Consider the following 26,136-nt stretch of genomic DNA (forward strand, 5'->3'; position numbering starts at 1 on the left):
CACGCCAGCTCCTGGAGTGGCGGTCCACACGCTATTTCACTAAGTTGTGTAATTACAAGAACGAGCACAACTGACACAATCAGATTTGGGAGCAGACACCAGTGCCTGCTGCACACACGGCCCGGGGAAGGCGAGGCCCCGGCCCAGCCTCCACACAGCGGCCTCCCACATGGCCAGGGCCGGGGTCGCCGGCTTCTCTGCCATCTTCCTTGAGTCAATTTTGGGAGCCAAGTCCAAGGAGCCGAGTCCGAGGCTGTCCAATAGAGGCCAATGTCCGATAGAGGCCAATGTCCGATCGAGGCCAATGTCCGATCGAGGCAGGGTGTCCGATGGAGGCCGGCGGCGGCGGAGGCTCAGAGCCCTCACATTGCAGTGCGCATCCACTGGCCACACCGGCCATCTCGCCAGTCCTCAGGGGTCCCCTCGCTGGCCCTCAGGGCTCTCAGGTCAGGGTTTTACAACAGTCAGGTTCAAATGCTGCCCCGCCAACAAAGAAGCTGAGCAGGAAGCTGCTGTGCAGAGACTGTAAACCACACACAAAACTAGAGCAAAGGCGCCAAGCCGCACAGAGGCATGCACATCAAGTGATGCGGTGCTGTGCTCATGCGCGGAGCAAAACTGATGACCACAGGATGGGTGTGGGTGTGGAAGCTGACACACGGACACAGAGGAGAAGCTGACACACGGACAGAGGGGAAGCTGACACACGGACAGAGGGGAAGCTGACACACAGACACAGAGGGGAAGCTGACACACGGACAGAGGGGAAGCTGACACACACACACACACACAGAGGAAGCTGACACACACACACAGAGGGGAAGCTGACACACATACACACACACACACACACACACAGAGGAAGCTCACACACACACACAGAGGGGAAGCTGACACACACACACACAGAGGGGAAGCTCACACACACACACACACACACACACAGAGGGGAAGCTGACACACACACACACAGAGGAAGCTGACACACACACAGAGGGGAAGCTGACACACACACACACACACAGAGGGGAAGCTGACACACACACACACACACACACAGAGGAAGCTGACACACACACACACACACACACAGAGGAAGCTGACACACACACACACACACACACAGAGGAAGCTGACACACACACACACACACAGAGGGGAAGCTGACACACACACACACACACAGAGGAAGCTGACACACACACACACACACACACAGAGGAAGCTGACACACACACACACACACAGAGGGGAAGCTGACACACACACACACAGAGGAAGCTGACACACACACACACAGAGGGGAAGCTGACACACACACACACACACACAGAGGGGAAGCTGACACACACACACACACACACAGAGGGGAAGCTCACACACACACACACACACAGAGGGGAAGCTCACACACACACACACACACACAGAGGGGAAGCTGACACACACACACACACACACACACACAGAGGGGAAGCTGACACACACACACAGAGGGGAAGCTGACACACACACACACACAGAGGGGAAGCTCACACACACACACACACACACACAGAGGGGAAGCTGACACACACACACACACACAGAGGGGAAGCTCACACACACACACACACAGAGGGGAAGCTCACACACACACACACACACACAGAGGAAGCTGACACACACAGACAGAGGGAAAATGGGCACATGGTTTCGGAGGCCAATTGGCATTACAAAGGGCATATGAAAATCCTACCATTGCAAATACTTTACACGCAAGATCAAAGCCTAAACTTCTCTGCCTATTGTGTCTACCCTACAGCACCCACACTTAGAAAGGACAGGAAAATATTATCGTTTAAATTAATTTAGCACCATGAAGGTGCTAAGTGCTGCTCAGAATAATACGTTCACAATAACACATGGAAATAATAACATCTTCCCTTGTTTATTCCTCCCTGAGGCACGAGTTTGATTTGTTTTTTCTTCCTTGCTGTCGGCATGCCCTGCTGTTTACCAGGTATTTGCAATGGATGATGTACAGACAACTTTCTTCAGTCTTTTAAAATTATAAAACATTGAGGTGAAACACCTTTTCTTTTGGGTTGTTTTTATTTCCCCCTCTGGTATTGGAGATGCAGTGGGGAGGAGAAGGGAAAACGGACCAAGGCCCGTCTTAGAGGGGAGGAGACCTCGGCACCTGCGGGGGGGGGGGGGGGGGGGAAGGAGGAGGGCAGGAGCCCGGGCCCACAGGAACTTCTCAGCCAAATGGATTTCTTGCCATCACGGCCAACCAAGTCTCCGCTCCACTTTTAAGTTTCAAATCTTAAAACACAGATATTCATCAATAAATGAGATTTCTGATGAGAAACAGCTCTGAGGTCAGTCCTGCAGCAAAATACCAGGAAAGCCTGAAAAAACGCCAAACCCCCTGTTCCCAAGGAGAGGCCCCCGCAGGAGAGCGGGCTCCGGACACGTGTGTTTTGGTGGACACACACGTGTATGCCAGGCATGCATATTCTTCTTCCCACATTTCTACAGAGCCACTCTGATGGCTGAAAGTCGCATTCAAATACTCTCTGTGAGGAGGGTAGAAAAAGCAAGAGTACAAAACCAGAAAAGGGGAGGGGAAATCTCTTCTTTTCCCTAACCTCTTAATCCTCTCACCACCCCCCCCTCCATTTCTGGTAAGGTGTTGAACGAGACTCGATTTACCTCCAAGACACCACAACTGGCAACATCCCATTAACATCCTATTACAATCTCCCTGGTGCTTAGAAAGTTTACCTTAAAATATATGTTCACCTCTTTTCCTCACAAAAGAAAGACATTTTTAGCCAGAGAGCACCACGGGAGCAGCCCCTGCGTCCGCCACACCTGGAAGCTTATTTGTAAATGTAATGAGTTACATGATGAAGGACAGCTCCACTCCTACACTGGTAATGAACTTCACCACACACCACCTCGTAATTGTACTCGGCAGACTCAGCCTCGTGTTCGCCTGACGGTATTTGCTTGATTACATATGTTTTCAGTATTTGTTTTGAGTACAATTAAAGAGGAATTCCTGATACGCACTGGATGTCTTCCCTGCAGTTATTCTACACAAAAGGATGAGAGAAGACGAGGTCAGAGGAAGAGGGAATCAAACCCCCATCGGGGAAGATTGCGGCTTCGCGACTGGTCTCTCAGCCTGCACAGGTTGTGTACCGTGTCAAGCCCGGGCTGTCTGCTGTCTGTCTCCCCAGCCTGCTGCCATAGTGATTTCATATCTTGGACCTTTTTCTTGACAGTCAGGTGTATGCTGCTATTCCACGCCAGGTATGAGAGGATTTCTTGCAGAAAGATATAGAAAGAGCATCAGGACTGTACACAGCGTCTCAAACAAACCAACATCTCTTTGGATAATGATGCTTGTCATCTGCTTAAACAACAACTAATCCAGTGCCCAAATGTTTACTTTTTTTTTTTGCATGTAATAGACTTACTTAGCCCAGAGTTCCTTTAACTTTGCAAAATGTAGTTACCTCAATCGGTAGATCTTGAAAACAGCGATAACGCTAATCAAGCAAGAGCTGAACTCAGTATGGCCAGGAGAAACCTGGGTTGTCAATAGAAACACATCATTGCATATGTGCATGCTAATATTAACCACTATTCCTGATCGGAAGCAACATGAGGGATGATTTTTCTCACTCTGCCTGTCAAGTCCCATGATCACCTTTAAAGGCAGGGCATGGCTGAGGTCCTTCTTTGGTACCAGCACATCCCGTGTACAGGGCTAAAGCTTTGGGGGAGCAGGATGCCCACCGCACACCGGCGCAGGGTGGGGCTCACTCTGCGGGGAGCTGTGCCCTGGAGAGACGAGGGATTGTCCCCCAAGTGTGTGCAGAGGCCTCCCTGTGCCTGAACAAATGAAAGAAAATAGCCAGTTTCCTGTTCCTCTTAGTTCTCGGAGTTGCTTCCTCACGGGTTCATTTTGTTTTTCTTTGAGGAAGCTATGGGTAAGTAGGTATTTGAGATGCCTTTTCCATTTCTGGGAGCTGGGAGTGGTGGCTCCCGCCTGTAGACTCAAAACATGGGTTGGAGGCAGCATGATCACACGGCTCAGATAGCACGGGGAACACGGCCGGACCTCCCTGGAGAAAGGAAGAAGGAAGGAGAAGCAAAGAGAGCGAGGAAAACGTTCTGTTTGTTTTTAATTTTAGGACTTCCCTTTATCTTTGTGAGGTGCCAATGCTTCCCCTAATCCCATAAAATAGGACATGAGACATAAAGGAGTCAGAGTTCATCTCGTGGTTTAACACCTTCACTTTGCAAATGAGGAGGAGAAAAGATGCTGCTCACTTCTCACGGTCACTTCTTGGCAAAATAAGGAGGACAACTGTGGGCCATGTCTCCTGACCCGGAACCTCAGAGGCGCCCCCGGCAGGCAGTCCTGGGGCTGCCCTGATTCTCTGACGCGTCCACAATTTCTAAGCTCATAGTATATATTTTTCACATGATGAAATGCTTTCGAGATACTGGTTTTCTTTTTCAGCAGTGCCAAGGTCTGAATGAGGGTCTTGTGTGTGGCAGGGAGGATCCTGCTCCAGCATCGCACCAACCCCTCCCGCCTGTGCACACACAGTCCTAGAAAAGCTGAAGCAATATTTGAAGTCTCTTTTTTTTTTTTTGGTCGTGGGGTTTGAACTCTGGGCCTGGGCGCTGTCCCTCAGCTCTTCAGCTCAAGGCTAGTGCTCTACCACTTGAGCCACAGCGCCACTTCCTGAAGCAATATTTGAGAATTATAAAATTTGAAAAGCTCTATATAAAGTGTTTTATTTTCTGTACTTTTCATGTGAACTCAAGATTATTTTCCTCTAAAAAAAAAACCCACCACATTTATTACCAAACCAAAAAAAAAATATGCAAGGACACTTGGTGACAAGCCTTCTACATTAAAAGCCCCAAAGTACAACAAAATAGAAAATAAATTGGGTCTCAATGAATCATTTCACCAAATAATATAATGTCTGCTGAGAATGTGTCAGGCCCTGGCTTGATAAAGGAAAAGCTTCAGTCAACGTGACTGATGCTCAGAGGAGCAAACCTTCATTTTTTTTTATGGAGTTGAGATTTCTTTTATTATTAAAAACACACACTTCGTGTATTTCTAAATATAGCATGCAGCATTTTAATGTAATATCTAAGAAGCTTATTTCATTTTTATGTGTCGTATGTGTTATTAATTATATTATTAATATTAAAAATGCAATAAAGCACTAATCAAGGCTCCATTCCCAACAAGTCATAATTAAATAAATGCCACATCCTTGATTGTGCTAAGGCCAATTAAATCTAATTCTCCTCTGTTTCCATACATGGGCTGCGGCTGTATGTGCTGTGCAGGGGTAATTAATTGCACCAACTGCCTCTCTCTCAAAAAGGAAAGTCTGAAATCGGCATCACAACATGTGACCCAAGACCACATGGCCTAACACCATCCAGGCAGCACACAGGTCTTTAATGGCCAGAGTAAATTTGTCTTTCCATAAGCTGCTTTGCATCTTGTCTGTCTCTTGCCATATATATATATATATATATATATATATATATATATATATATATATTACTCAGATCTTTTTGGCTTCATAAACAAGGTGAGACAAATAGAAAGCACGATGTTTGATGATTTCTACTCCTCCCCGCCCCCCACAAGACCCAACCATTTCCCTTTGGAGATCAACGCAGAAAGGCCACGATGCCAGGATAGAAAAGCCCAAACGAGACACTTTCAACTTTCTTAGAAACAACCTACTACTTGGAGAGGAAGAGGCACAGGTTTTTATTTTAAATGAAGCTTCAAGAGAAGTTTTAGATCAGACTGATCATTGCTAGCATGCACTCTAAGTGAGGTGCAGTGATACTCAGACATGGCTTTGCAGAGTGTAAAAATTGCAAGGTGAAGCATGCAACCTCCTTCTCTTCAAAACAGACAGCTGCTGTACCTTCTCCATCACACAGAAGTAAAAGCCATGGGAAAAAAAACCCTCAAGCCAGCCTGGGCAGAAAAGTCCATGAGACTCTGATCTCCAATAAACCACTAGAAAACCAGAAGTGGCACTGTGGCTCAAGCAGTAGAGCGCTCGCCTTGAGCTGAAGAGCACAGAGACAGCACCCAGGCCCAGAGTTCAAGCCCCACGACCAACAATAACAAGAAATCTCACCAACAAGAATACACCTCTTTGCTACCTAATCTGACACTAATGATTCCATCATTTAAGAAATAGTACATTTAGTGTTAATCTACCCCACTGGGCTAGCTGACAGGGCAGGGCAGGAGAGAGCAATCAGTTTGCTCTTGGTCTCTAGACAAGATGCCCTTAGAGGAAAGCATTGTTGTGCAGCTCTGCTGTTCTGTTCTGGAGACTGCTTAGTGAACTGTCTCAACCTGTTCTGCCCGAGTTCTCAACTAGGTTCTTCATTTATAACAAGTGTCCTGAAAATAATTCAGCAGCCAAACAGTATAAGCACATACTACTCTCATTCCTTCAGCTAGAATACTTCAATAGATGCATTGTATCTCTTGAAGTTGTAATATACATCCTGCTTTGCCATAAACTGGTTTTTTATCCACAATGAAAGCCACAGTGGACTGCAACCATGAAGAGCTAGGCCTTCCCCACCCCTTACCGCAGGCCTCGCTTTCTTACCAGGGTGCCTCCTCTTTCTCATCCTTTTCGTTTTTCCTTAGACCACATACAACCATTTACAAAACATCACCCTTTGGATGCTAGCTTCGGGTTAACTTTCTCTCTGCTTCTTCATTTGGGATATTTAGAAGAGTATTAGCCAACAAAGGTCCATGGAACTCCCAAGTCTGTAGCCAATTCACAGATAAACTTTCCTCAAAAAGAATGCATTTAACTGCATTTAACCTCTTCATGCCAATATTTTATATTTCACCTTACCTGCATCTATACCCTCGACAAAACTCTACGAAGGCATTATTACAAAATGCCTGTGTGCGTATGTGTGTGTGTGGGGGCGGGGGGGGGGGGGGATAGTCAGCAAATGAAGATGCCCTTCCGAGCTCAGTAAAGCTGTGCTAGAATTCCACAGCATTTAACCACAGGTTTGTTCAGACTTCCTTTGTAAATCACCGTGGACATGTGCTTTCTGAAATATGTCTGTGAATTACTGTCTTATTTTCATATTGTGGGTATTGTTTGTTATGGAAGGGCCATTAACCCTGTAAGATACAGATAATCTTCTACTTGCTTGTCTACAGCAGAAGATCATTTCCTGTCACACTGATTAAATAGATCATGACAGCAAAGCCAGCGATGCTCAGGGTAGAGGCACCGGAAGAACGCACTCCCTGTCCTTCCCTGCCGGCTCCCTCAAGACGGCCTCCGCATCGCACACAATACTTTTCAAGTAGAGAGCATCACATTAGCAGGGCATCTCCCTTGCCCGCTCGCGCTCGCTGGTCTACAGAGACACCCAAGTGGAGAATTTATATAAAAACTGCATTTACAAAGTGACTCTCCTGATTAAGTTTATGACGAGTGCCCAGAGTATATGTACTCTTGATACCCAAAACACTGAACTCAAGGCTTCTCCTTCACTACAAGCAATAACACGAATCTCAGGCTGACCTCCCCCAAGACCAGCGCTGGAATAATGGTATCCCCAACTTCCTCGCCAGCCTACGCCCACCACAGGGGCCCGGGAGTGATACAGAAGGCATGTCCCCCCCCCCCCCCGCCCGCCACACGCTCATAAAGACACATTATAAATTACACTGTCTACATACTGTCTCTATACACGCAGAAAAGCTGCTATAATTTAGTTATTTACTATGTACTAGCGGTGCTGTAAAATGTCATTTTCTAAGAATACATCTGAGGCTTAAGTCAGCATTTTTATGATATCATCTGCACTGGGAAAACATTAAAGGCTCAATATTTAATAAACATAATAAACATCCCCATGAAACAAATTGTTCATAAACTACCTGTTTAATTTTTCAAGGTTCCTGAACCACATATTTTCTTATTAGTTGTGAGCCTGCTGGGCTGGAGGATAGATAGGGCCTGTCAGGACCGAATATAATGTAGCGGTTTTATGAATTATTTCTGTGAGGAAAAGCCTATTACAGCTGACAAGAGGGTGATGATATTAGCCCGTCATCATTCAGACGGCTCCCCTTCCCCCTTTCATCCGTCAGGCCCCCGAACGGGGGTGGAAGCCACACCGGCTTCGCACGGCCAACACAAAGACAAATTTTACTCCTTTTCTGAGTCCATGAAACATTTAGTATTTCATTTTGAATCATGGCAGATGACAGAAACAAATGGTCTAATGAATCTCGCTTATTGTCCCTTGCAAATGTGAAGATGAGCTAAAACTAAAAATCTGGTTCTTTCTCTCTCTCTCTCTCTTCCCTCTTTATTTTATTTATTTGAGGCATTCCTTCCCCCTGGAAAGATCTCCGCTACATTCTGAACAGATGCTGAGGTTCTGGAATTATTTTCGTGATTTGGAAATCAATTAGGCGGTTCTGGGGTGACAGCCTCCGTGCCATCTCCATAAGTATCTCTGGGACAGTGCACATGCTCCCGTCCCCTCCCTCTATCAGATGTAAACACGACAGAGGCAGGGGCAGAAGAAAAGCACGACAAATAAACCCTCAGCGTGCTCGGGGACTGGCAACCATGTATCAAAGGGCAGTTGTGCCCACCCTTTGTGACTTAAGACACACCAGCTACAGTTCACATGCCCTCCCCGGTGCCAATTTGCAAGAAATTGGATGGAGTTTATAAAGCTGAAGCGGATTTCATTCCTTCTTCCTTTTTAGGTGTACTTACTGTACATATGGTGTCGGATTTATAAGGGAACTGTTGTAGGGGGTGGAGTTGCTCTAAAAATAATGGAAAAAGAGACTGAGGGATGACCCGGTCAGGAGAGGTGTCTTCCCTTATTTGCTGCTGGGAAGATCTGAGCAAAGGCAGAGCTGTGCTGGAGGCTGAGCAACAAGGGACTGGGCGATTCCCCTCATACAGCAGTGACCCGAGGGGCCCCGCTGGCTCCGTCCCCATCCGCATCCCTGAGACCCGCTACCCAGCCATTTCCATACACACCTCTTTGTAAAAGTGACCAGAAAATAATTCCGAATCAGGGCAAAAAGTATGCACAAAGGTTTAATTAATATTCTTCAGACCACCAAGGGTATACTATCCTTCCTTAATGCAATTCTTACAGAAAGAGTCATAAGAGAAAACGAGAACAGTGCCTTCTCTGGTCCTTTGGTCTTTTCTCTCCCTTTCACTGAGACGCTGTAACGGCTTTTTCACAGCCATTAGAGTTGTCAAGTAAATTTTTCTTAGTTCAAGTATGTACAATTGATCCTGATAGATGTTAATAGCTCCCAAACTAAGGCAGAATCTGCAGTCAACATACAGGAATAACAATTGGATGGTTACAAAAGGAAAAAGGTGTTTGACAGTTGATGCCATAATACATACCAGAAGCATCTCCAGGTCAAATTTTCTTCATATTTTTTTTGTTGTTGTTGTGGAGAATTCGACCAGTGATGCCTGTAAGTCATACAACATTAATTTCTTAAATTTAAATGCTCTCATAATGTTTCTCTAGAATAGGAAAGCAGGCAGGGCATTTTCTGGAAAATGAAATTTACTAGCTTAGTTTCTTTGGTCACACAATTTGCTTTCCAAAAGAAAACACTACATGGAAGTTTGGTTTTTGTATTAATTTTGCAAATTTCTCTAACTGAATTTTGTGATTTTTCATGATATAACGTTCAGAACTCCTATATAAACATACTTCTATTGCCTATTATGATCCTGTGTTACTGCTTTCAAAAGCAATGTTTTTTCCTAAGAGAGATCATTGGACAGCAACTAAGATTCATAATTACCTAAAGAGTAGGAAATATTTACAATCTGAACACTCCAGGAATTTAAGTCAGAGGTCAGTCACAAGGAGCACTTGGCAATGTGCATATTTAAACATCTGATACTGTCCTTATCTTCATTATCCAAAGCCCCTGCAACCTCTCCCAGCCAGGCACTGAGCCAGCCAAACCTACAGACTGAATGAAAAAAAAACCAAAAAACCAAAAAAACAACAGTAACAACAACAACAAAACGATGCTGATCAAAATGAACTTCAAGAAATGGAAACAAGAGGTGGTTTGTTTTCATTGTACTGTTTTTTGTTCTTTTTGTTTTGTTTTCTTTCTTCTGCTTTCCCCCCCTTTTGTCTCTGTTTTTTTGTTTCGGTACACCTTGTCGTGTGTGTAAGTTTATCTGATTTGGGGAAGGGAAGGGGAAGCCCAGGAGCAGCGGCACTAAGGTGAACAAAGGCAGCAGTACTCCTCACTAGACACCACGTTCGAAATGACTGATACAACTTGGAGGGAGGGGGGTTGGGGGGCAAAAACCGGGAGAAAGTGAGGAGGTGACACTGCTCAAAAAGAAATGGGCTCATTACCTGACTTATTTAATTGTAACCCCTCTGTTCATCCCCTTGACAATAAAATTATTAAAAAAGAAAAAATTAAAATAATCAGTTGATAACTTGTATTTTTTTTGGGGGGGGGGGTCTGGTCATGGGGCCTGAACTCTGGGCCTGGGCACTGTCCCTCAGCTCTTCAGCTCAAGGCTAGCACTCTACCACTTGAGCCACAGGGCCACTTCCGGCTTTTTTCTTTTTGCTTATGTGGTGCTGAGGAATCGAACCCAGGGCCTTGAGCATGCAAGGCAAGTGCTCTACCACTGAGCCACCTTTCCAGCCCCACTTGTACTTTTTTTTATATCCAGTATTTTTCAGATAAGGAGAAACTTTTGTTGACAAAATAAAATATGCACCATTGTTCTGTGTGTGTGTGTGTGTGTGTGTGTGTGTGTGTGAGAGAGAGAGAGAGAGAGAGAGGGAGCGAGCGAGCGAGAGAGAGAGAATTTGTCTCTATAGATCCATCCTGTCTTTTTAAAGACTCACAGGTAAAACAATGCTTAAAGGGATCATGGTGAAAAAAATCTTAAAAAATTAAAAAACTGAGAGACTAAATCAGTACTTACAGTCTCCATCTTCCTACATTTAAGATAATGTGTTGCTTCCATTTTTTTTTAGTCAATGCAGATGCATTTTCTCATGGTACTAAAAGGTATCCCCTTAAATTTTACTGAGGTACATATATGCTCATAAAAATTCTGGGATAGTTTCATTTAAAATCAATGTAGGGACTGAGAGGAGTGGGGGTACATCTGTAATCCTAGTAACATGGAAGGCAGAGATGGGAAATCATGATTTAATGCCAGCCCAGGCCAAAAAAGGAGTTAGCAAGACCGCATATCACAAAAAAACTAATCAGATGCAGTGTTCTATGACTGTAATCTCAACTATTCCAGTGGTGACAGTAGGAGAATTAAGACCCAGGACCAGCTGCATGCAAGAGCATGAGACCCCATTCCAAAAGTAAATGAAAGCAAAAATGGGCTGTAGGCATGGGTCAAGTGGTAGAGCATCTGCTTAGCAAACACAAAGCCCTAAATTCAAACTCCTGTACTACCTCCTCCTGATACAGCATTGCAAAATGCTCACCCATCTGGAGCAGGGTTAGGGAAAAGAAAGACACAGTGTTTGCATATTGTTAAAGGGGACAGGAACTTTGCCCAGATAATATTTATGAAACTACTGTTTCCGTAGGTCAAAAACGATTGAGTATCAGCATTTCATGCAGTTCAACCTCATTAGATACAGCACCTGGATTAGGCCAAAGGTGCATGTTTCTTTCGGAGAAAGAACTCATGAAGTTGCTCCCTGTGGTTTGGTGCCTGGCAACGGGTAGTTACTACTTCCAAAGTCAACATAAAATCTCATGAAAAGAACTCAGCATCGAGAGAGTTCACCAGAAACTTCTGGGAGTCTGCTTCTGTCTGACAATGTGAGTTTGCATCCCCACAGCAGCCCTCTCTTCTCTGCCTAGCACTTCCCTCTGCCTTGTCAAAGGAGATGGAGTTCTTTTGATTTTCTGTTTGGGTCTTATTTTTGTGTTCACAGAAAGCATTAAGAGAAGACTTGAAATAATGGGATGGTAGCAAATGAACCAAAAGCTTGTGTACGGCGCTGATGCACTTGGGAGCTGCCCCAAACAATCCTCATTTACCCCATAGCAGGGGTCACTTGTTAAGGGTTCCATTAACAACTGTGCCTGTGGTTTTGAGGGAATGAAGCATGATGGGAGACCAGAGGCTGCCGGCAGGGGCTTGGAAGCTCAGTCACGTGCACTCCAACCTCTGCCACCGCAGGGACCAGTTCCCGCCCTGCTCCCTGCAGCTAGTTCAGAAACCTCTGCCCTTCTTCCCCAGTGGGACTATGGGCACGACCATGGGCATGCATGCCTTGCGTCTCGTATTCCAGGACAGGATCCTGTGCCCCATCACTGAGGAAGTGGGCCATTAAGTGGCTGAGAGCAACCATGGAAAAATGGAAGTGCCTTTCTTTCTTCTTGAAGAGGCCTACAAATGATGTAGGCACACCTGTTTGAACACACTTGTAATCCACATGCAGGAATGGACAAATGTCAGCCAGAGTTCAAGAAGACAGCTTGGGACAGATGCCCACGACTCCTACCTGACATCCTAGCTACTCAGGAGGCAGAGATATGAGGATCATAGAAGCTAGCCTGGCAGGAAAGTCCTGGAGACTCTTCTTTCCAGTTAAGCACCAAAAAACCTGGAAGTGAAGATGTAGCTCAGGTGATAGAATGCTGGCCTTGAGCAAAAATGCTAAGCAACAGTGCCCAGGCCCCAAATTCAAGCCCCAAGAGCAAGGGGGGGGTGGGGGGGGGGGGTTGGGAGCAGGATAGCTTAGCATCTAGCAGTTGTATAAGTGGTGTGTGTCATTTGTGTGAGTGGTGTGGTGTGTGTGTGTGTGTGTGTGTGTGTGTGTGTGTAGGGAAATGAAAGAAGAAAAGGGAAACTATTTGAAAGACAGTGTGTGTGTGTGTGTGTGTGTGTGTGTGTGTGTGTGTGCCTGTGTAGGGAAATGAAAGGAGAAAAGGGAAACTATTTGAAAGACAGCTAGCCAATATCCAGAATACAAATTACTTTTTCTACTTAAAGTGAGTGAATTAAAATATCAATCAGTCCCTCCCCCATGGTATAATACGGTTTTCACTGTATTTGATGTTGGTATAATTTGTGGAGGGGAAGGGAAAAAACAAATTGTTTAAATAGGGATAGAGGTGGACCCATTGCAACAACGAGATGTAAAAGATGTTATGTCGAAAAACGAACTTTACAACTATGGCGGGGGGAGGGGGAGAAGAGGGAGGGGGAGGGAGATGGGAAGGGCTGGGAAGGGGAAACAAAGGAGGAGGCAACAATGCTTGATAAGAAATGTACTTATTACCTTGCCCATGTAATTGTAACCCCTCTGTATGGTATTTTCACAATAATAAAATAAAACAAAATATCAATCAGAGAGCTAGGTGGTGTTGGTTCACACATGAAATCCTAGCTACCCAGGAGGCTGAGATCTGAGGACTGCAGTTCAAAGCCAGCTCTGGCAGGAAAGGCTGTGAGACTCTTATCTCTAATTAAGACCAGAAAACCAGAAGTGGCACTGTGGCTCAAAGTGGTAGAGTGCTAGCCTTGAGCAAAAAGAGCTCAGGAATAGCATCCACACTGTGAGTTCAGGCCTCACAATCACCACCACCACCAACAAAACAATCAGAAACAAGAGTCAGGCATAGTGGCTCACACCTGAAATCCTAGCTACTTAAGAGGCAGAGATCAGTCTAGGCAAACCTGTTCACAAGACCCCATTTCAACCACTTGAAGGCTGGGTGTCATGGTATACACTTCTCAAATCAGTTGTACAGGAAGTATAAATATGAGAACTGCCGTCCAAACCAGCATAAATATGGACATAAATATGAAACTATTTCAAAAATAACTAAACCTAAAAGAGCTAAGGCATGGATTAAGTGGTAGAGTGTCCACCTGAAAAGCATAAAGCCCTCAGTCCAAACCCCATTACAGGAAGGAGGAAGAAATGAGGGAGGGAAGGAGAGAGGGAGAGAGAGAAGGAAGGATAGGAAAGGAGGGAGGGAGGGAACATAAGAGGGAGAGAGGAAAAGAAAGAAGGAAGGAAGGAAGGAAGGAAGGAAGGAAGGAAGGAAGGAAGGAAGGGAAGGAGAGAGGGAGGGGGAAGGGAGGGAGGGAAGGAGATTATGAATCTGAACACGGATTTTTTCAGCCCAGATTAGCTGAGGATGTGTTAGAGGCCACAGAACAGATTGCAGGTATGTAAAAAAAAAACAAAAAAAAACAAACCCTGAGGAAGTTGGACAAACCAGGAGAGGATGCTAGAATGTGGAACTAAAAGATTCTTTAGTGAGGTGAAGGACATTATAAAGACTTTTGGTACTGTTGGGTAGATTTTCTTCAGTATGCACATATTGCTATGAAACTTCCTTACAATATTTCCTGCTAAATACTTTCACTTTCTTATAGCCAGGTATTAAGAATGGTAATGGGGCAATTCAAGCATATTTCACATGGCGGCTATTTCTGGGAGTGTGGGAAAGTGAATATGGAAGGAAAGGCAATTTGGCAGTCCCAATAAAAAACTGTTTCTGACAATGGCACCCTGAGTTTCTTGGGGGTTAAAATAAAATTCAGTTTTCTCTCTGAACATCCTTCTTAATTTCCAGTGCTTTTAATTTTAGATTTATTTTTACGTGCATTTATTTCATATCTTGAATTGCTAGCTTTTTTGCTATGTAATCTCTTGAGCGCAATAATTTTCTCATGGCAGAGACTCAATCCAGTTGTTAATTGGCAAATTAATTAGGATTAAATTCAATATCCAAGAGCTTTTTGTCTATATTCCAGTTTCTAATTTGTAAACAGACACTATCACTGTGCCATTTTTGTCTGGGACTCGTTCTGTCTATGTAGGATTTCCTCTATTTCTTCACATCCCTCGGCAGGCAAGACCCACATCAAACACACCACTTACGGAAGCTGTGAGGCAGAACCTCTCCCTCTGTACCCTCTAGCAATGGAGTTGATGTGCGAGCAGCAATCATACTGTGCTACTTTGTCCTATTGAATCCAACACTGAGAAGAACATTCCCTCTCCTCCTCCCTCCCTCCTTCCCCCCTCTCTCTCTCTCACACACACACACACACACACACACACCTCTCTGTTGCTTACTCTTTCTCTTTCCTCCTTCTTTGTCTCCCCTTTCTCTCTTAAAAATAAGTTACTTCATTTCTCAATACAGAAACACTTTAATTATTTCCAAGTCACAGCTATAAAACATTGATAAATGAGATTCCTATCACAGCAGTAGAGCGTAGTATATATGCTCATCATTATTCCCAGAATAGTTACGGTTTCTACCGGAAACCATGAACGAATATAAACTTCATAAATAAAACAAACTCAGCAATTAAGTGACCAAAGGGTCCAGAAAAAAAGCAGTGAAAACTGTTGTACGGGAAAAATTAGGCAGAATCTCAACAATAGCTGGTTCAAAATGGAGGTGAACAGTATCAACTTCTCCAAGATGAATGGCATTTCAATATTGTTGACTGAGTTATATATAATGATTATATGTATTTATTTTATATATATTTGATTTTACCTTGGTTATAGATTTTTGTATGTATATGAATATAATACATATGCATATATACATGTATATAATAGACAATATTTTTTTTGCCCCAGTTGTGGGTCCCGAACTCTGCGCCTGGACACTGTCCCTCAGCTCTTCAGCTCAAGGCTAATGCTCTACCACTTGAGCCACAGCACCACTTCCGGCTTTTTTCTTTTTGCTTATGTGGTGCTGAGGAATCGAACCCAGGGCCTCAGGCATGCAAGGCAAGCGCTCTACCACTGAGCCACCTTCCCAGCCCCTTGTCTTTAACTTTCCACCATTAAGTATAATGCTAGCTGTACATGCTTTACTATATTGAGGAACGTTCCATGGATTCCTAATATCTACAGAGCTTTCATCATAAAGGAGTGTTGGATCTTGTCAAAAGCTTTTTCAGCATCTATTGAGATGTCCATGGTTCTACTGTTGAATTCCATTAATTGACTTGCATATATTGAACCAGCTTTGCATCCCTGGAATAAATCCCATTTGGTCATAGTGTATGTTTGTTTGTTTGTTTGTTTGATTGAAGTTGTTGAAGTTGTTTGGCTAGAATTTTATTGAGACATTTTGCATCAGATGTTCATTTAAGAGATGGGTCTATAGTTCTCTTTCTTTGATAGGTTCCTATCAGGTTTTGGGATGACGGTTATGCTGGCCTCTTAGAACAAGTTTGGTAGTGACCTTTCGCTCTCAATTTCATTGAAGAGTTTGAGGATTACTGGAGTGTGCTCTCCTTTGAAGGCCTTAAAGAATTTGGCTGTGAATCCATCTGGTCCTGGACTTTTCTTGGATGGGAGGTCTTTTATTGCCAATTCTATTTCAATACTTGATATAGGTCTATTTAGTTGTCTGAAATCTTCTTAGTTTATTTTGGATACATCAATAATTATCAGAAATTCTGTTTCTTCTTGATTCTCAAATTTGTTAGCATAAAGGTTTACAAAATATTCCTTTATAATGATCTGAATCTTGTTTCTGTCGTGATGTTCCCATTCTCATCCCTGATTTTATTTCATTGAGTGCTCATTCTCTCTCTCTCTCTCTCTCTCTCTCTCTCTCTCTCTCTCTCTGTCTCTCTCTCTCTGTCAGATTTGCTAAGGGCCTGTCAATTTTGTTAATTTATTTTAAAGAACCAATGCTTTGCTGATCCTTGCTATGATTTTTTTTGGACTCTAATACATTTAATTTTGATTTAATTTTAATTATTTGTTTCTGTCTACTAGATTGGGGTTTGGATTATTGATCGTTTTCAAGGGGCTTAAGGTGCATATTAAATTGTTGGTTTGAGATTTCTCCAATTTGTTGATACAGGGACTCAAAGCTATACATTTTTCCTCTGAGTACTGCCATTGCTGTATCCCAGAGGAGCTGGTATTTTGTACATTTTTGTTAACTATCATAAGTGTTTGAATTTCTTTTCTGATCTCTTCAATGACCTACTGGTGATTCAACAATGTATTGTTCAGTCTCCACAAGTTACAAAATTCCCACCTTGTTAGGGACTGTGCCTCACCAATTCTTACTATGATTATCTGATTCTCTGTTTCAGGGACGTTTCTCTGCCTATATTGTGTTCTTGTTGGTTTTCTATGTATAGGACATCTTTAAATATCTTTTGTAATGCTGGTTTGGTGGAGATATATTGTATCAATTTTTCCTTGCTGTGGAAGGAATGAGAGTTTAGCTGGGTACAATATTCTTGCTTGATAGTTGTTTCTCTTTAGGGTGTGGCATACTTCATTCCATACTCTTCTTGCTTTCATGGTCTCTGCTTAGAAATCCATAGTTATTTTGATTGGTTTTCCTTTATAGGTGATTGATCTTTTCTCCCTGACAGCTTTAAGGATCTCTTCCTTGGTCCCAATCCTTCAGCAAATTATAATGTGGCACTGGGATGTCCCATTCTGGTCTGGTCTGTTTGGGGTTCTAAAGGCTTCTTGTATCTGAATGGGCCCATCCTTCTGAATATTTGGGAAGTATTCTGCTAGGAGTCTGTTAAATATATTACCTATTCCTTTAGCTTCCTTCTCTAGGACCTCCTCAATACCTATTAGCCTTAAATTAGGCCTTCTAATTATCTTTTAGCTCTTGTAGGGATCTATCTTCTTTCTTGGATTTGTTATAAATATTGTGTGTTCTTTTTCTATAAAGTCTAGACTATTTTGAATTTCAAAGATTGCACCTTCTGCATCATCTAATCTACTGTCAAGACTTCCTGCTTTGTTTTTTATTTCCTTCCTTGTAATTGGTCAGTTTTGATGGCTTCAAATTCTTTGCTGAAGCTTTGTTTTAGATCTTGCATGGACTTCTTTTTTCCTTGATTTGATTTTCAGTGTTCTCTCTCAGATCCTTTAGCTGAGTGGCTATACTTTCATTGGACTCCCTTTCCTTCTGTTGGTATTCATTCAGCTTTCTGTTTGTGGGTTCCATAAATTCTTCTATTAATCTTTGGTTAGCCTCATCACACTCCCACATAGTCATATGCAGGCTTTCAGAATATGTTTCATTCTGCATTCAGCATATTTATCAGTAGTGTTTGTAAAGCATTTTGACAACTATCCTCTAGGTTTTTCATTGACTGCTCTGCTGCTTGTTTATGGAGTGGGAGTTGAAATTCCTTGACCTGCCATTTTTCTTGTGCTTCAAGGCTTGTTCTGCCCATTTGGAAATGAAAACAAATCCAATACCACACTAGAACACAATTTTAAGACAAGAACCACCCCAGAGCCTGTGGTTGCACAGACTTTAGAGGTTCACGGTCATGGAACGGTAGGTATTTTCACTCCCTCTCTCCTTTTTTGGATATAAAAGCAGATCCAATACCACCACAGAACACAGTTTTAAGATCAAACACAACTCAAGCTCTTTAATTGCACCAATTTTAGTTACTAATATAATGATTAAAAGAAGACAAAAGGCATTTCATTTCTTCTTTTTTATCTTTGAGGAACCAACGATCTTACCATATGGCTCAAGCTGGCTTTGAACTCACCTGTGATTACAGCCATAGGCCAGCACCACACTAAACTTTAAAGAACATTTATTAAGGAGTACATTCTTGAAACTGGCTCTTATGAACATATAAAAATTTGCATGTCAAACATAAACCTAACAACCTGTGGGAAATATCCCATATAGCAAGTAAGTAAAGGCCCTTTCATCTAATGATATAACTAACATAGAACACTGTGAGACTCCTTCATTACAGAATAAGTGGAGTTTAATTAATTATTCTATATGATATATCTCTGACTCACAAAAGTAAAGCTGGTCCCCAAGGATTCCACAATTCTAAAATAAGAAATAACAAAAATCAGAAAGAAAATCAGCAAAAATGTTAAAGCTAACACAAATGAAGAAGTCTGACTGTAACAGCATTGGAAAAGATGGAGCTGAAAGAATTCTCATCTATTGTTGCTTGAAAATCAAGGTATTAATTTCAACTTTAACGTTATCTTGGAAACCAAATTAACATTTTTAGTTCCAATCCAGAATCCTATTTCTAGATATATGCCTATGCTAATCTCATGCATACATCCTAGGAAAATACATGATGATTGCTGATAGCAGCAGTATTTGTAAGAGCAAAAAATGGAAAAATAAAGTTTCTGTCATGATAGACTAGCCATGTGATGGACTGTTGTACACCAATGAAGGAAGACAGTCGTGTGCAACAGAGATAAATTCTGAATGCATAATGTTGAGTTAAAAGAGCAAGCCCAAGAAGATAACATACAACAGAAGACCATTACAGAACCCACAAGGCTGTAAGACCAGAAATATATTCTGAAGCATCTAGTATTTGTGACAGTACCTCACATTCTTAAGAGTAATAGAATAACACAAAATTTAAGGTAACAATGTCTCTGAGGTATGAGCTACAGTGGTGATGGGGAGAACACACAGGTGAAACACTGGTAAGTGCACCAGCTCCTAGGCACAGTGTTGAGTTTATAAATGCTCTGCATGTCTTTATGTCTTATTAATAACTTTTATGCAGTATATAAACCTTTTGCAGGTGTAAAACATTAATAGAATAAAAATAAATTAAGAAAAATGGAAACAAATATAAAACAATCAGCCACTCATTCAACAGATACTAATTAGATATGGCTAATACTGAAAAAGTATATATGTATCAGAAATTAAACAGTACCAAGTATCAGTGTTAAATAAGACAGAAAAATACCTTGTATTCACCAAAGATGCATTTTATTATTTTCAAGTAAGCTAACTTTATGAAATAGAAATCAAAAACAATTAGTACACTTATAGAGTTACCCAAAAAAGAAAATAAGTGTCCATTTTTTTCACCTTAAATTATAAAATATTCTAAAACTGTCAACATCCTGGACAAAGGAGTATAGCAATCAAAGAACTGATAAGAAAAATTCTAGAGTAAATCAATCATAAAGGAAGGCTGTAAGAAAGAAAAATGGAAGAAGGAAGGCACAAAGTACAGAAAACTAGGGAACAGATTACAAGATGACTTTAGTGAGACTCTACCTATGGTTAGTTATATTAACCATAAATCTTAAGGAATCAAGTTCCTCAAACATCTTTTACCCCATTTCCATGAAAGAAATGGAGCTTTGAAGATGGCAAAAAGATATAACTTCAAAAACAAGGTTATCAAAATATTATTTCATTTGTTCAAATGATGCATTTTTTATTGGATGTTTCTAGAATATAAAAACAAATCAAGTTTTAGCCGTTGAAATATCCAAGGCCCCTGTGTAAAGGCTTGAAATCACTGTCTTTCACACCGCAGTGCAGGCAGGTTTGGATCACCTTGCCTCAGTCAGAAACACTAACCCTTCACTGACTGCTTCGGAAACTCTGTCGGCCACCAACCAGACAAACACTTGTTAATATACACTATGTCTTCACCTACAGTGGAGAATGTGGAGGTCATCACATTCAAGGTGTTAATGAGCAAGCACTCAGTCGACCACAGAGAGGTTTCTTACCAATCAAAAAAAAAATTACTGAAGTGGCTACAAAATGTGTTACTCCTAGTTTGTAATACCAGAGGATGCTCCTTGACAGCAAGGCTGTCTACACAAATAGGGGTAATGAGTAGGAAATGCTCAGTAGAAAAAAAAAAAAAACTTCAAGCGATCTTTAAGATTTAAAATGTAAAGAAAGATGGTATTTACTGCCAGCTGAATGAAGATGAAAATTTTAATCTTGGGTTGAATTATAGCATGTACTGGTAATTTCATTACTAAGTGATTTAGAGTACTAGATCAGGAAAGAGTATTGTTTTAACCAATATTTAAACTCTATAAAAAATAAAGCAAAATATGAGGCACAAACCACAGCCAAGTCAGTTATCTATGCTGATAAGTAGTTCCAAATTAGAAAGGATCAGGTGGGCACTGGTTGCTCATGACCATAATTCTAGTTATTCAGGAGGCTGAGGTCTGAGGATCGCAGTTCAAAGCTAGTCCGAATAAGAAAGTCCATGAGACTCTTACCTCACCCAAACAGCTGGAAGTGGCACTATGGCTCAAGTGGTAGAGTGCTAGCCTTGAGCAAAAAAGCTCAGAGACAGTGCCCAGGCCCTTAGTTCAAGCCCCAAGAGAGGCACAAAAAGAGTAAGGGACAAAAATGGAGTTCTACACCAGAACCAAATAAAACTCTTTGGTGCAATAGCTAGTGCTAGCAATTATTCAATGTGTGAACTTAGCATACAAGTAGCAGTGCTTTCCTTACTGGTTGATTTAGAGCTGATGATCTTTAAAGTTACTGTCATCCTCCCTTCTGGATGCTTCTCAAATCACCAGACAATGCATAAATTATAATATATTGACCGATAGGGCCTTGCTCCTTATAATGAGTTCAGAATTGGTGAATCTGGAATGAAATACAGAAACAACACAAGAAGTAAAACCTAAATTTGTACATCACTGTCTTTTGGATCCTTCAATGAGAAGAAGTGTTTTGTTTGACCCTTAGAAAGCCTTGTTCTGAGGGAAAAAAGTGAAGAGCAAAGTTTTCTGAAAGTAATCTACCTTAGAAAATAAACTCTCTTCAGACACCTAAGAAATCCCATCTTCCTCACATATGTTAATATAGTCTTTGAATACAAAATCCAAATTAAAAACTAATTCTTAATAGAAAGCTTTTGTTAAATGCAACATTTTGAAATGCTGTCAGTAACTATCATAAATATTTGAGAAGTTAATATTTTAATCTTCAGCTACAGCACAGGAAACACTTTTGGTGACAGACAGTGCTTCATTAATGGGGTTCTGTGTGTCTAATTGCTTTAGGCACAGTGAGCTGCATTATTTTGACACATGACATGCAATTAGTACATGGTCACACGGCTAACGGGAGATTTTACACCTTTTTCCTTCTACATTCAGAGTGAATAATTAGCATATTTTGCTGCTTAGAATAATAATCAGAGCCTCAGATCCAGAAATTGCCTAATGAGGTAAAATTCCAGTTGTTGACATTAATACACATGACACATTTTTTCAGTTGTTAAAGTAAACCTCGAGCTCCCACTTCATTTACCCTTTCCAAGTGCCCCACAAGTCAGGAGTGATGCTGCTCTTAGCATAAAAATTGCTGAAAGACCCCCATCGGTGGCTTAGCCCATCTTTCCTGCTTACAAATAGGCACAAAGTAAATGTTGCTGACAAACTCCAGAACAGTAACCTTCAATGTCTTCTGTTGACACCAAAAGATCATCAACATTTGAAATTGAAATCAATGATGTCATCCAGGACTCTTAGAATTGAAAGATACATTGTTTTCATAATGGCACTTTAGAATCGAACCATTGAAGTTTTCATCAAAACCATCTTTCTCTTGCCAAGAAATTTTGAGAATTTATGAAAAGCCATCCAACACCTCCCTATATAGCTTGGGCATATCTTGTGTGAAGTTGACAAAGTTTAACTTTCAGGGTCCATCAGTTAAATAGTCCCGTGATGAGTAAGAATCGCACTGTTCACAGATTCATCTTCCTGCCGTCTCCTTGTACTTGAGCAGTCCACCGGGTTCAAAGGCAGGTAGCACTGACTACACGAATCTGGCAAAAGTAAGTGCTAGCCAGGTGCGGGCGTTCTGGGCTGGCGGGAGGCTGTGTAACCCAATGCAGTGGCTGAGCACACTGCAAATCCATGGGTCATGTAATTTATCTCTAGCGTGGACGGCACGATGCCAGATACGTATCAGTATTCCCATGACGTAGTAAATAGCGGTGCTGATTTGCCCCGTTCTAATCTGGCCCCATGACAAACACATTTACTAGAATTCCTCCCACTGCCTGCTTCCAGGCGAGGCCTGGGCACGGGAGAGAGGACCTGTTTTGGAGAAATCTACCACGACGCCAGCAGTGGCAGCCAGTGCTGCTGTGGCTCACAGGGGCCTGGCTCTCCTCCAGCTCCCAGTGTACCGCCTCTGCCTCCGCCTCCTCCTCCTCCTGCTCCTCCTCCTCCTCCTCCTCCTCATTCTCCTCCTCCTCATTCTCCTCCTCCTCCTCCTCTTCCTGCTCCCAGTCCATCATCTCCTCCTCCTCCTCCTCCTCCTCCTCCTCCTCCTCCTCCTCCTCCTCATTCTCCTCCTCCTCATTCTCCTCCTCCTCATTCTCCTCCTCCTGCTCCTCCTCCTCCTCCTCCTCCTTCTCCTCCCCCTCCTCCTCCTCCTCCCCCTCTTCCTCCTCCTCCTCCTCCCCCTCCTCTTCCTCCTCCTCCTCCAGCTCCCAGTGTATCCCCTCCTCCTCCTCCTCCTGCTCCCAGTGCATCATCATCTCCTCCTCCTCCTCCTCCTCATTCTCCTCCTCCTCCTCCCCCTCTTCCTCCTCCTCCTCCTCCCCCTCCTCTTCCTCCTCCTCCTCCAGCTCCCAGTGTATCCCCTCCTCCTCCTCCTCCTGCTCCCAGTGCATCATCATCTCCTCCTCCTCCTCCTCCTCATTCTCCTCCTCCTCCCCCTGCTCCCAGTGCATCATCATCTCCTCCTCCTCCTCCTCCTCATTCTCCTCCTCCTCCCCCTGCTCCCAGTGCATCATCATCTCCTCCTCATTCTCCTCCTCCTCCCCCTGCTCCCAGTGCATCATCATCTCCTCCTCCTCCTCCCCCCCCACTCCCTCTGGGATTCGCACACATGGTGGAAGTGACAGCAGGGAGGGAGGCACAGGTCCCAGTTGGTGCTGGGAGCTTCCATTCCACCCTGGCTTCCCTGGGTGTGGACACCCGCCTCTTGAGCTGCCCGACTGTCCCGTCCCCAGGTGAATCTCTTCTATATCCTCATGCCTCCCTAACCGCCCTCGTTAACCCAGAAGTGGAGCTTCAGAGGGAAGAGCAGAATTCTCTGGTTTCAGATGCTTTGATCAGGCTGCATAATAGGATGTGGGGAGGGAAGGGATGGTAGAGGGTAACAACGGACTCGTTGCCTTACTCATGTAACTGTCACCCCTCTGTACAGTATCTTTACAATAAAAAATAGTTTAAAAAGAGAAATGAAGCAAAACCATATAGAGATTTGGTTGATGACTACATAGTCTCCCAAACACAGAAAATGCACATAAAAGCACCCATCCCAAGCAAGATAAAAATACCTCTTCCAGCTGTGCTGACATACTAGATATATTCCCATAGAAATTGGGATCCAAACTGGAAATGTTTTTAATCACTTCCTTTAATTATTATTGTGTCAACAGCACCAACCAGTGCAAATAGAAATGAGAGTTATAAATCTTTATAAAGAAGAGGAAAAACCATATTTATCTGAGTCTTATTCTATAATAAGAAAGTCCATAGGAGCCAGCTGAAAAAATAATAGAATTCATTATTCTAGTTAAGTGGCAGAAAAAATCTATTATCTTGTAAGTTGTAGAGAAGGCTCCAAGCTCTGGCTGCGGGACTCCTCAGTACTCTGCTGACTCTGGAGTACCTTTTAAAACGTACATCCATAAGAGGCCTATAGAGAGAATTATTCACATTCTAGATATTGTTTAAATAAAGAGAAAGATTTGATGATGTAATGGAAAGATGAATGTCCAGTCCTCATGAAGATCAAAAGCCTTGAAGTTTGCTGTATTATCAATAAAAGTAGAATTGAGGTTTCTGAAACTTAAAAAGGTAGCATAACTTTTTTGATTAGTCCTACCAGATATTAAAATGCTTTGTTAAATGGCAATAATTAAACAGTATAGTATACAAAATATAGCATTTTCTATGTATGTGCAGATCAAGGAAATAAAAATAATATGGAATTAAACCTTATAACAAATGAAATTCATAAAAATGGAATATGAATTTTTAGGGTAACTATTAGGACAACTAACCAGAAACATTGAAGACTCAAATTTCAAAAAATTACATTACTTACATATAATTATAAACATATATATATAATCCAGCCTTAACTAAATAAAAAGAGTATAAAACATGTAAAGGGAAGATTTTTTTAAGCTTATGAACATGTAAATAAATTACAAAAAAAGAATGACAGATTATACACTATAAAATATTGTATTTTTTTGGTGGAAAGACACAGGATTAGAGTTAAAAGGCATATTACAGCCTAGTGTCAGTAGTTGTAGAAAATATAGCAAAAAAAAGTTGCTTTAATTACAGAAACCACCCAAAAACACTCATAAGATAATCAGAGTCCATAATAAAACAATGTGATTGAATTATTCACAAAATGATTATTAGTCATTAAGCAAAATACAAAATTACTCTTACCAGTAATCCTATGTTTAAGCAGTAATGACAATGCATTCTTATTTATTATGTATGTATGTGTGTGTGTGTTTTAATATGTTCATCCAAATAGTCCTATTTTAGTATTGTGGTGAATTTGATTCTTTGTGGAACTGCCATGTGGTTTCACACTACAGCTCACCGCAGCACGCTGGTGTACACTGGGCTCATCAGTGCTTGTTCAACCTGCCTTCTTAGCCACACGGAGGGGGCTGAGCTTGGAGCTTATGTGGTTTCACTATATTTCCTTAGCTGCTGCCAGTGTGAAACATCTATGACAGCTACCTATTCACCTGCTCTGTCCGTTGCTAATTGATTTACGTTGTGTGTTACCAATAGCCTTTCAACATTAAATCTTCCCTTGAGAATCCTTTTGCCTCCGAACTAGACCCCAAAATAATATGCAACAGAGTATTGCCTTTTGTGCAGATTAATATCTTTTAAAGTGTGTTTACACAATTACCTTGCTTAATATCATCACTACTCTCTAAGAGAGACAATGTCATTTTCTTATGCTTGCTTGAGAAGATAAATGTATCAAGAATGAGTAGCTGGACAGCTAGGCCTTAGAGAAGCATGCATCTACATGCTCTGTGTCCAGGTCCTCTGAATTTCCTCTCTCAACGCTTAGCTCTGGGAGAATAAAATTAGAAAATGGCAAAAGTATTTTATTTTCCACTGTCTTTCCTCCTTCATTGCATACACATGCTTAGTAAAAGCAGCTCCTTCGCTTTGCTCTGACTG

This window comes from Dipodomys spectabilis, unplaced genomic scaffold, assembly GCF_019054845.1.
Source record: "Dipodomys spectabilis isolate Male_0828 unplaced genomic scaffold, ASM1905484v1 ptg000108l, whole genome shotgun sequence".
Taxonomy (NCBI): domain Eukaryota; kingdom Metazoa; phylum Chordata; class Mammalia; order Rodentia; family Heteromyidae; genus Dipodomys; species Dipodomys spectabilis.